The sequence below is a fragment of the Carassius gibelio genome, chromosome B21, assembly GCF_023724105.1.
Source record: "Carassius gibelio isolate Cgi1373 ecotype wild population from Czech Republic chromosome B21, carGib1.2-hapl.c, whole genome shotgun sequence".
NCBI classification, from domain to species: Eukaryota; Metazoa; Chordata; class Actinopteri; order Cypriniformes; family Cyprinidae; genus Carassius; species Carassius gibelio.
In genome coordinates, this window is record NC_068416.1 from 5024600 (window position 1) to 5036602 (window position 12003).

Here is a 12003-nt window from a genome sequence, read left to right on the forward strand (position 1 = left end):
ATGTGTACAGTTTTATTCTGTTTTCTCTGTTACTGGAAGCGCTGCAGGTGTGTGTTACCATGTTGTTTCATGTTCTGTTATACTGTTTTGACATTTTTGCTGGTATTAAACACACAACAGTTGAATATTTCTTGAATATGACTTTTTGTTTTATCTGTAGTGTGGTGGCACTATGTGAGGGCTCAATTTAAAAAAATGAAGGTTTGAACTGCTTTCCGAGTTCCAGAATGGAGATCTTACATCTGTTTGCATTATGAAAGTGAGTTTAAACAAGTGGTTTAATACCATGTCTAGTATATTATAGAAGGGTGCTGGCAATGGAGGGTGCTCTGGAGGAGATAGTGATTTAATATAAATATGGCTTGCCAAAAAAGTCACAGGTGCTTGTGTCTTTGGTGCGGCAAAAGTGGGGATCGTGCACTGTGGCACTGGCTTTGTTAAACGCAGCGGCCTTGACCTCGACCACAGGCTGCCGCATTGACGGGCTAAGGGAGAAAGCCAAGCTCGGGAGGCTACTGGGGTGGTTGGGTTTGGGCAGGCAGGAGGAGCTGTTGGTGTGGTATGTAGAGGTTCCCGGCACAGGGTGAGTGGACGCAACATGGCTCATTCCTGAGGGGACTGGACGAGGAAATTTTGGCTGTTCATGAATTGTTCAACCAGAGGACCAGATTAATGAGCTCGATCAAAGGGAAATCACCACCAGGAAGAGTGCAGCGGATTGTGTTCTCGTCCAGCCTCAGCAAAAAACAGGTGCCCAGGAACGAGTCGTGATAGCTCACCCGGTTTGCGAGCTCAAGGACATCCACTACATATCACTCCAACCTCCGATCGCTCTGCCTCAAACACAAGAAAAGGGGCATCCAAATAAGGTAAAATCAAAAGGAACAGGAGAACAGTCCCTGTCTGTGACATTACTCCCCCGTCCTGGAAGTCTCGTCCCGAGCTGTAAAACTGACCATGGCGAATGTGGAGACTCGGGTGTCCAAGGCGGATCTGGAGACTCAGTTGGCCAAGGTGGATCCGGAGACTTGGGAGGCCAAGGCGGGTCTGGAGACACTGGCACCCATGGCGGATCTAGAGACTTGGGAGGCCATGGAAGATCTGGAGACTCACCCCAACTCCTGCCTCAGCCTCTATGGCTTGATCCCTACCCCTCCCCCCTCAAATAAATACTTGGGGAAACTTACAGGGCTGGACTCGGGGCCTGGAGCAGACAGGATGGTCTGGCTACCAGAGAACCTACTCTTGATCTAGAAACTCTTATGGATCAAGCAATCTGGCTGGATAATCGCCAAAGAGTGAGAAGCCGGAACCGCCCATCTGTTTCCTCATTGTCTGCCAGTGCAGCTCTTGCTCAAATGCCACCAGTGCCCCAAGATTCTTCGGAACCCATGCAATTGGGTAGGGCTAGGCTTTCCCCCTCAGAACAAGACCATTGTATGAGAGAGCGCTGTTGTCTATATTGTGGATTGTATGGTCATTTTCGCTCCACCTGCCCCGAGCTTTCGGGAAACGCCCAGTCCCATACAGGCAAGGAAGGACTTGTGTGAAAAAGTGGAAGTGACGGGAGTTACACGCACCACTTCACCTTCCAACTCTGGGCTGTTCCTTCCTATCACACTCACTTGGAGAGAACAAAAACACCAACTCGAGGCATTGATTGATTCTGGCGCTGCCGGGAATTTCATGGATGTTTCTCTTGCCAAGAGTCTCCAAATCCCTACTTATTCTCTTCCTGCACCCCTAACTGTGACAGCCTTGGATGGAAGACCATTGTCTCCCAGGAAAGTAACCCACCACACCTCTCTCCTTGGTCTGACCACTTACCAGCACCAGGAGAGAATGTGCTTTCACCTTATACAGTCTCCACAGTTCCCCCTGTTATCCTCGGTCACCCATGGCTTCTCCAGCATAATCCACACTTTGACTGGTCCAATGTGTTATTTTGGCCATTAGAGGTCCCCAATGTGCCCTCACATCAACATTGTGCCTTTCATATTTATTGTTATTGTTTTCACATTTCTCATTCTGGGCTGTCTATTTAAGCTGATCACTTCCTGCATCTTTGCATGGTTATTATTGTCTATAAGTCTGCTGATCTATTCTATGAAAGTCTATTTTGAAGTGTTTTCCTGTGATTAGTTTTGCTGTTTTTCTCTGAGTTTTTGTTTTGGAGACTATTTTACTCTTTTAGACCCTTTCTGGTTTGAAGATTTTTCTGTTTTGTAACCTAACTTTAAACAAAGGACCTTTTGTTCTCTTTTGCTGTTTTTGTTAAATAAACTCTTCTGAGTTAAGTTGAGAAGGCATCTGACTATTGGCTTCAGCTACCTTCTGTGGCTCAGAGGTAGATATTAAGACTCTGGCATCAGAGACCCAAGTTCGAGCCCCGGTTCTGACCAATGAGTGTGTGTGGCATTGGCAGCTTACACATCTGGAAAGGCACCATCAATGCTGAAAGGAATATCCAAGTTCTAGAACAACATATGCTCTCATCCAGACGTTGTCTCTTTCAGGGAAGACCTTGCATTTTCCAACATGACAATGCCAGACCACATACTGCATCAATTACAACATCATGGCTGCATAGAAGAAGGATCCGGGTCTGAAATGGCCAGACTGCAGTCCAGATCTTTCACCCAAAGAAAGCATTTGGTGCATCATAAAGAGGAAGACGTGGCAAAGAAGACCTAAGACAGTTGAGCAACTAGAAGCCTGTATTAGACAAGAATGAGACAACACTTCTGTTCCTAAACTTGAGCAGCTTGTCTCCTCAGTCCCCAGACGTTTGTAGACTGTTATAAAAACAAGAGGGGAAGCCACACAGGGGTAAACATGGCCTTGTCCCAACTTTTTTGAGATGTGTTGATGGCATGAAATTTAAAATCAACTTATTTTTCCCTTAAAATTATACATTTTCTCAGTTTAAACATTTGATATGTTATCTATGTTGTATTCTGAATTAAATATTGAAATTTGAAACTTCCACATCATTGCATTCTGTTTTTATTCAATATTTGTACAGTGTGCCAAATTCTTTGGAATAGGGTTGTACTTTAATGACAGATGTGTTGAAACTAAACTCAGCAGGAGCAGGAATGAGGAAGCTGGTTTACAGACTCACAGACACACCTGTTTTACACACGTCACTCAAACACAGAAGCAGGAAACAGAATCACATGAGTTCAGGGAAAGAGAAACTGAAGTGTGGTGGAGGTGTTGTGTGTTTGTGTCTCTGTATTAATGCAGTAAAATGGCAGAAGCCAGATTTTCTCAGGATGAGTTCTTGTGTCCAGTGTGTCTGGATCTGCTGAAGGATCCAGTGGCCATTCCCTGTGGACACAGTTACTGTAAGATCTGTATTACAGACTGCTGGGATCAGGAGGATCAGAAGAGAGTCTACAGCTGTCCTCAGTGCAGACAGACCTTCAGTCCAAGACCTGCTTTAGCTAGAAACACCATGCTGGCTGAAGTGGTGGAGAAACTGAAGAAGACCAGACTCTCTGATGACTGTTACGCTGGAGCTGGAGATGTGCAGTGTGACGTCTGTACTGGAAGAAAATACAGAGCCGTCAAGTCCTGTCTGGTGTGTCTGAACTCTTACTGTCAGAATCACCTCGAACAACATGAGAGTTTCTTTCGAGGAAAGAGACACAATCTGACTGAAGCTACTGGACGACTGCAGGAGATGATCTGCCAGAAACATGAGAAGATCCTTGAGGTTTTCTGTCGCACTGATCAGAAGTGTATATGTTTGATGTGTATGATGGATGAACATAAAAACCATGACACTGTATCAGCTGCAGATCAGAGGACAGAGAAACAGGTATTTAACACTAGACACTGATAAAATATTGCTGACACTCATTTCATATGTGTTTATATCAGCACCATATTAACAGCTGACAGTATTCACACGTCACACGACAGCAGAAATGAACAGCGGCTGCAAGAAGAGTTTGCTGAAAATACATTGTGTACCTTTATCAGCACAATCTTTCATAAAATAGACTTTGATTTAGCAACTTAATGGTTGTCACATATTCCAAGAGTTTTGTTTTGTTTTCAGTCTGCACCATTTTCATTCTCAGGGTTAGCGGTTTGTTTTGATCATTTAGTTTAGGTGTGCAGGGCTCGCAAAATTAAAAATCCCTGGAAGCACTTCGGGCAGGTACTCTTCAGATTTTGGTAGCCTGAAAATTCATTTAACTAGCCCATATAAAAAAATAAAAAAAAAAACTTTTTTTTAATATAGAAAATCTGTATTAATATAGAGTGTATATGTCAATCAAAAATGTTTTCCATACACAACCTTCATCCTCGTGTTCATGTGTACTAACAACACAGCGTTGTGACAGGAGGGAACTATTCAACTGTTCTTTGACAACATATAGACTTTCATCAGTCAAAATAAAATATAAATGCAGTAACAGATGACTTTTTGTTCAGTAAATCTGACTGAATACAGATGATTTCACTCATTTATAGCTTCACTTTGTTCATTTATTTTCCTCAGCTTTAGTACACAGAACACAGCTCTGTGTCTGTTTCACTTTTATACTTACACTTGTAGTTTGAAACAGGTCTTAATTCCTGTCTGATGCTGGTAAATGATCAATCATAACTTCTGGAGTTTGAACCTACAGTCATTAGTTATCAGCTCCTCTTTTACTGGATTGATTTGTTCACATGATGATTTAGAGCCAGTAGTTTTCTGTGAGATTGACTATCATCTGTTTGTCCTGCAGAAGCAGCTGAGGAAGACACAGAAGACGCTCCAGCAGAGAATCCAGCAGAGAGAGAAAGATCTCCAGCAGCTGAGAGAGACTGTGGAGTCTCATAAGGTGAGTCTGGAGAAGAAGAGAAGTTTGTCTCCGTCTCAGTTCAGACTCACTGAAGCTGAATCACTGTGTGTCCTAACAGCGCTCTGCACAGACAGCAGTGGAGGACAGTGAGAAGATCTTTACTGAGCTCATCCGCTCCATTGAGAGAAGCCGCTCTGAGCTGATACGACTGATCAGAGATCAGGAAAAGACTGCAGTGAGTCGAGCTGAAGAACGACTGGAGCGACTGGAGCAGGAGATCAATGATCTGAGGAGGAGAGACGCTGAGCTGGAGCAGCTTTCACACACACATCACATCCAGTTCCTGCAGGTAACACAGATCTAGAAGAACAGGATCATAGTGGACTTGAGCAGATCCTGCTGTGACAGAGACTCACAGAGAAACAGTTCATGAGTGTCTTATTATATAATCATCAGTCAGACTCTCATCTGATCATCTTCCTTTGAAAGAGATGAATGGCTTTCAGCTCTGGAAATCTTGCTCTGATGGGTCTCATGTCAGACCAGTTCTTTCTCTTTAAATCACTTGTATAAGTGACGTCCCGCTGCTTCTCTGACATCACTGTGTAACTGTCCAAACTCTCCCACAGACCTCAGACTCTGGAGAAGATAGCAAACCCTTACCATAGTGACATATACTTAACAATGAGTTAATAAATCTGCCTCAACACATAATCACATCATGATATCTTTACATATCATTAGCTAATGATTAGTTAAAGCAGATAACTGCATAGATTTGACCCGTTGTGATAATTAACACATTAAATTAGTCAATACTATATGTTATTAAGGGTTTAATACAGGTTAATTAATAGCAATTGATATATTACTTAATGTATTAATCAGACAGACTCTTGATTAGTTGCTGATATAGTAATCATTAATGAATGATTAAGTTCTTAAGAAGCTGTGGGTTAACTCATGGTTATCTGTGCATTAAAAATTAATGAATGTATATTAGTCCAGCAGTATTGTGAAGTGTTCTCATAATGGTCAATCTAATCATATCTTTGAGCTGCTTTTCCTGAACAAATCTACTCAACTCTACAATGAGTCTTCATTGATGTGCTTGAGCTTTTAGATGGACATTTATCTTCTTATCAGATGTTTTATCATCTAAACTATTTCCTAGAAAGTTCATATAGAGTGTAAGTAAGAAATACTAGAATGATGTAATGAATGTGAGGAGAATGAAGCTGATGCTGTGAAAGTGCTGGACTGAAGAACGTTAATAAAGATCAAATCTGATGTTTCTGCAGGTTACTGAGTGAAGTGTGGAGATGATGAGTTTGATTTCTGTTTTCTGTAGAGTTTCCAGTCTCTCTCAGCACCTCCTGAATCTACAGATGTAAATGATGATCTCTTCAGTTCTCTCTTCTCTTCTGATGATCTGAGAGAATCTGTCCATCAGCTGAGAGACAAACTGGAGGATTTCTGCAAAGAGCAGCTCAAGAAGATCTCAGACAGAGGTAAAGTCCTTGAGATCTGCTCTCAGAAACCAGTCCATCATCATCTCATATCATGGAGAACATCATATTAGAAATGAGTTATAGTGATGGGAAGTTTGGATAATTTTTACGACTCTGACTTTTGAGTCACGTTCGACAAAATGTAATTAAAATGTTATGTGTTACTCCCCCAACACATCTAGTACTTACGCAAATGTTGATCACACCACAAACAATACAAAACTAAAATGCTATAAGATACAGAAAAGATGAATTAATTGTTTACCTGGGTCTTCAGTCCGTGATGAGTTCACTTCACCTCTTGTCTGACAAGTCTTCGGGTTCAAGTCATTCCTTGATCACGGACAGACCCATACGCTGAACCATGCAGTCCGAGCCAGAAAGAGAATTGATTAGTTCATCTCATGAGTCTTTAGAGTCGAGTCGTTCCTTAATCACGTGACAGCTTCATGTGCTATTTCTGACATTTTTGTCACTGTGTTTTTGTTACCGTTTCGTCAGGATTTGTGGTGAGTTATTATTTTATAAATAAATAAACCCTGTTATAAATAAAATATTGATTAATTCATCTTTTTGACTGTCTATCAGTAAATAAACACTAGGCTATATAATAATATAATAATCCAAGCCTACAATACAAAGTATTTATAGCCTAGTTTGTTCATTTTTAATCCAATTTCTGTCAGGGTTAGGCAAGGAGGAACTCAAGTGCAGACAGGGAATCACAAAACAAGGGGTTTATTTACAAAAAGGGGAAAACAAAAACCCACGAGGGGGAAAACAATACCTAGGGTAAGGACTAAATAACCAAACAAGACAGGGCTGACCAGATAAAGACACTAAACACTAACTATAAACAAACACTCACGGTATACAGGATACAATCACAGTCACAAGTGTGGAACACATCTGAGAAACACATAAGTAACACAATGAACCGACGCAAGACAGAGCACACTAGGAGATCTAAATAGGGGGAACAATTAAGACACGACAGGTGACACAGATAGGGCAATCACGGCAAGACTGGGATAATAAGGGGGGCGGGGCAAGGGAACGAGACAACACAAGCACATGGCCCAAAGACAAGGCCATGCGCTTGTACACAAAACAAGGGTCTGTCATGATCCTGCCTCAAGACTAGGAAAAATCAAGGACACGAGGGCAGAATCATGACAATTTCGAGTTTGCTGGTATAATAATTGCTTTTCCTAGGCAAAACTGACATTTTGGTCTAATATATGTACAAGAAGATTGCTCAAAAAGGACATAATGATATAAGTTAAAAGCAAATATCATTTGAATCCTAAATAAGTAACACTACAGTTCTATAGTCTAATCTGAAGGGTGAACTCAAAAGACATAAATCATACAACAAGATATTTTTTGAAGATTAGAATCCACTGAAAAAAACAAACAAACAAAAGAAATCCCCACAAAAACATCTCTTCATCAAAGTGATTTTGCCATCATATGGACCACATTTAAAGCATAATTATTATTAAAAATAATAAGTACTGTGCACCAATTTGTAGAGAAGGTTGTAAATTATCTAATTACTCTAGCCAATGCTGTCACGTCACGTGACAAAAGAACGAACAACCCGAAGACCCGACAGATGAACTAATCAATTCTCTTTCCGGCTCAGACTGCATTCTTTCACTGTCTATGGTTTTAGCGTATGGGCCTGTCACGTGATTAAGGAACGACTCGACCCGAAGACTCATGAGATGAACTAATCAATTCTCTTTCCGGCTCAGACTGAATTGACTGACAGGTGAATTAGTACTAGCAGAACAGAACCTATAGAATATTGCGCATGCGCGACTGAACGAATAATTCCCCGAGACAACTCGTTCTTCCCGAGTCACATTAAATGACATTAAATCAGAATGAACGAATCTTTCAAGAATGACACATCACTAATGTGAATAGATGCAGGATCATGAGAATCACACTGTTCATGTCTGTTGATTTCCACAGAAACATTCATCAGCATTGATCTCTGGACCAGGAACAACTTCCTACAATGTAAGTCAGTAAGAAAACCAGCAGAAAAACTCATGAGTGTGTTCATGTTCTTCCTGTAGAAGGAGAAAGAAGAGTTTATAACTGATGATGTAGATGATGATGTGCACAGATATCTGTTCATCTGTACTGAGACACTGATGATACACTGAACATGAAGAGATCAAACAGTTTCATAATTCCTGATTCTAATGTGTTTTATCTCCATCAGATTCCCGTCAGCTCACTCTGGATCTGAACACAGCATTTAAACGCCTCCATCTGTCTGAGAGAAACAGAGTGATTACATACACTTACACAGATCAGTCGTATCCTGATCACCCAGACAGATTTGATGTGTATCCTCAGGTGTTGTGTAGAGAGAGTGTGTGTGGACGCTGTTACTGGGAGATTGAGTGGAGAGGATCTGTTTATATATCAGTGTCATATAAGAGCATCCGCAGGAAGGGACGAGATAAAGAGTGTTTGTTTGGATATAATGATCAGTCCTGGAGTTTGGAATGCTCTGAGTTCAGATACTCATTCATACACAATAACATAAAGACTGTTCTCCCTGTAGACTCCACCAGCAGGAGAACAGGAATGTATAGTGTTGATGATTATGATGATGTCAGGAGAATAGGAGTGTTTGTGGATCACAGAGCAGGAACTCTGTCCTTCTACAGCGTCTCCAGAAACACAATGAACCTCATCCACACAGTCCAGACCACATTCACTCAGACGCTCTATCCTGGGTTTTGTGTTGGCTCTGGATCATCAGTGAAACTGTGTTGATGAATCAGAAGAGACTGACGAGAGATTCTACCCATAATGCTTTGAGCTGCATGATGAATCATTAACAGTGAGATGTTATATAGTCTCTTCATCACATTAATACTGCAGCTGAACTTCTGTCAGTGAAATAACAAATTCTATAGGGGTGAAAATAGAACTTTAATAAAAGAAAAAAGTAAATAAATGAATAAATTGTTGTATTTACAAATTACAATTGTACCTCTTGACAATTAACCAAGGGCTATAACTTTATTATGACTCTATTTTATAGTCTCAAGAATTCAGTAAATATGCTACATAAAATTAAGCAGTTCTACTATGATAAAACCATAGTTTATTTTTGTAAGGGTTGTGATATGCACGTTTTTTGTTGAAGAAATTATAAAGGCTGTGTCATCTATAACAAAAAGCTGGCCATAAATAAAAGATTAAGTGAATATTTGAATTAAATACTTGGTCATTGGCTTAAACAAGGATTCGAGCGTCCTGTTACATGGCATTTGGCTCCCTTTGCAGGTATTTGTAATAACATGTTATGTACATAAATAGTTTACTTTGTATCAGCCTACATTATGTATTTTAGCAATGTTATTATCCCATATCATCCCACAGTCCATTGATCGTGTCTTTTATGTAAATTATGTGCATATAAGGCTGTAATTATTTTTATCATTATATATATATATATACAGTGGTGTCAAAAGTATTGGCTTTCATTACTCAAGTAGAAGTATAGATACTAGGTCTTAAAAAGACTTTTGTAGAAGTTGAAGTATCAACTCACGCTTTTTACTCAAGTAAAAGTGTAAAAGTACTGGTTTAAAAAACTACTTAAAGTATAAAAGTAAAAATAATGTAAGGGAACAAATGCCATTAAGAACAATGAATATAATGTTATATTAAATGTTCATGTTGAAAAATGTGGGATGCACTAGGCTACATGTTTCAGCAACATATATGCCCATTGAAAATGAACGCACTTTAGTACAATGCAAATACATTAAAGGACTAGAGATATGATTACTAGTTGCCAATAAGTATTGTTATGGTGCAAAAAGTCAAACTTTAGAGGCATGTCATCAATAACCTTTAATGGAATGTAAATGTACATCCAAGCTTAGCTGCAGGAATCTGCGAGGGCAATGGACAAGAACATTGGTGCAGGCTTAGTAACAATTACTCTTGTAACGTTGTCTATTTACAATAAGCATTATAGTGCTGTCAAAATTAATGATTAATCCAAGTGATTAATCAATAACTAAAAAGGAAAATTAACTCATAATCCCGATACCTTCTTGATTGACAGCTTCCTGTATTCGGTACATACGTATGCTATGTTAAGTTAAAAAAGTTGGTATAGCCTAGATATCACAACATTGTCAATCGCAAACGATAATTTATTAAAACGTCTCACTACCGAACTACCAACAGTAGCTTTATTTGTGGAGAACGAAGATAAAGCACCCATTTGGTAAATGAGCCAGTGAGAAATAATTACTTTTAAATAGGGTCCAGTGCCTTTTCGATACTTTTAAAACAGTACAGGCGCCTAAATGGTGCCTGAACCTATACTTAGAAAAAAGAACCTAAAAAAAAAAAAAAACTATGGATAACTTAAAAGAACATTCCAAATATTTTAAATAAATCCATAGCTTTCACCTTGGATGCTCTCACTTCCCAAGTTGTGCTTCCCTTAATCTAAGGCTAATAAATGTATTTCACAAAATCTGGGTCATTATTTAATATAAAACCACACATAATTCTACTGTATATCTGTCACTCACTCTGATATTTAGTTAAGATGAGTGCTGTCTGTCACTGTCTTAAATCAGTTCTGTGAATGACTGTATGCTCATTCTTTATAAAGTAGCAACAATGTCGTTTGTAAAGTACAGTAATGTGCAAAAGTCTTAGACACATTAGTATTTTCACCCCAAAAAAGGGTTTTAAGCCAGTTATTTAAATCTTTTGCTTTAGTGTGTCCATAGTAAATATCAGTTTGCCATTAATTTTAATTTTGAATGCACAAGCAGTTTGACAACGGCAAAATGAATGTTTGGAAATGTAAACTGATATTTTCTACCGTCACACTACAGCAAAATATATAAATAGCCGAAACACCATTCTTTTAAGTGAAAATACTAACGTGCCTAAGACTTTTGTACAGTAGTTAGTGTATGTATAAAGTACGTATGATTAAATTAATATTTAGTATAAGTATATTTAAATAAGTGTAATTAAAGTATTTGTTCGGTCATATGTGTTAAGGGCTAGATTTTCACTGGAGGAAACGGCTGTGACAAGCGAAAACTTTACAGTAGATGAGAAAGCGACAGCTTCTTCGCGACCTTTTGTAAACTGTATTTATGACAAATAACTTCACTGATACAGATTCTAACAATCTATTGATAAACACACACCTTATGTCCTCTGTCTCTGTTTGAGCTCGTGCTGCTCCGCCGCGGTCTGCGGATTGAAGAGCGCGCTGAAAGACGGGGAGGAGACCGGTCTGACGCCGGTTTCATATGAAATTTAAGCGAACTGACTCTGAGACGATCGGATACAGGTTCCATACCCAACCCTACTTTTAAGAAATACATTTTATGATAAACGAACCAAAAACTGTCTATGCCCTTGCTGGAGGGTGATGTAATTTGTGTCATGTGCAGGTGCGATGGATCGCATACAAACCAATAGGGTGTCGGGATGGTATCTGTTTATACTTCTCATCCAACCACAATCAAATTCACTCCATCCGGATGGCGCGATTTATCTGGATAGTTTTTTTTTTTTTTTTTTGAGTGATGACAAGCCGGAATGAAAACAAGGCGAAATGAAATACCAGTAACGAAGCTATTTTTAAAATGTAAGGAGTAGAAAGTACA

General features: G+C 39.5%; 1 pseudogene; it reads left to right on the forward strand.

Moving 5' to 3' along the window:
- The first annotated feature begins 3252 nt into the window (after window positions 1-3252).
- On the forward strand, window positions 3253-9183 carry LOC127985566 (tripartite motif-containing protein 16-like; annotated as a pseudogene).
- Window positions 9184-12003: the final 2820 nt, after the last annotated feature.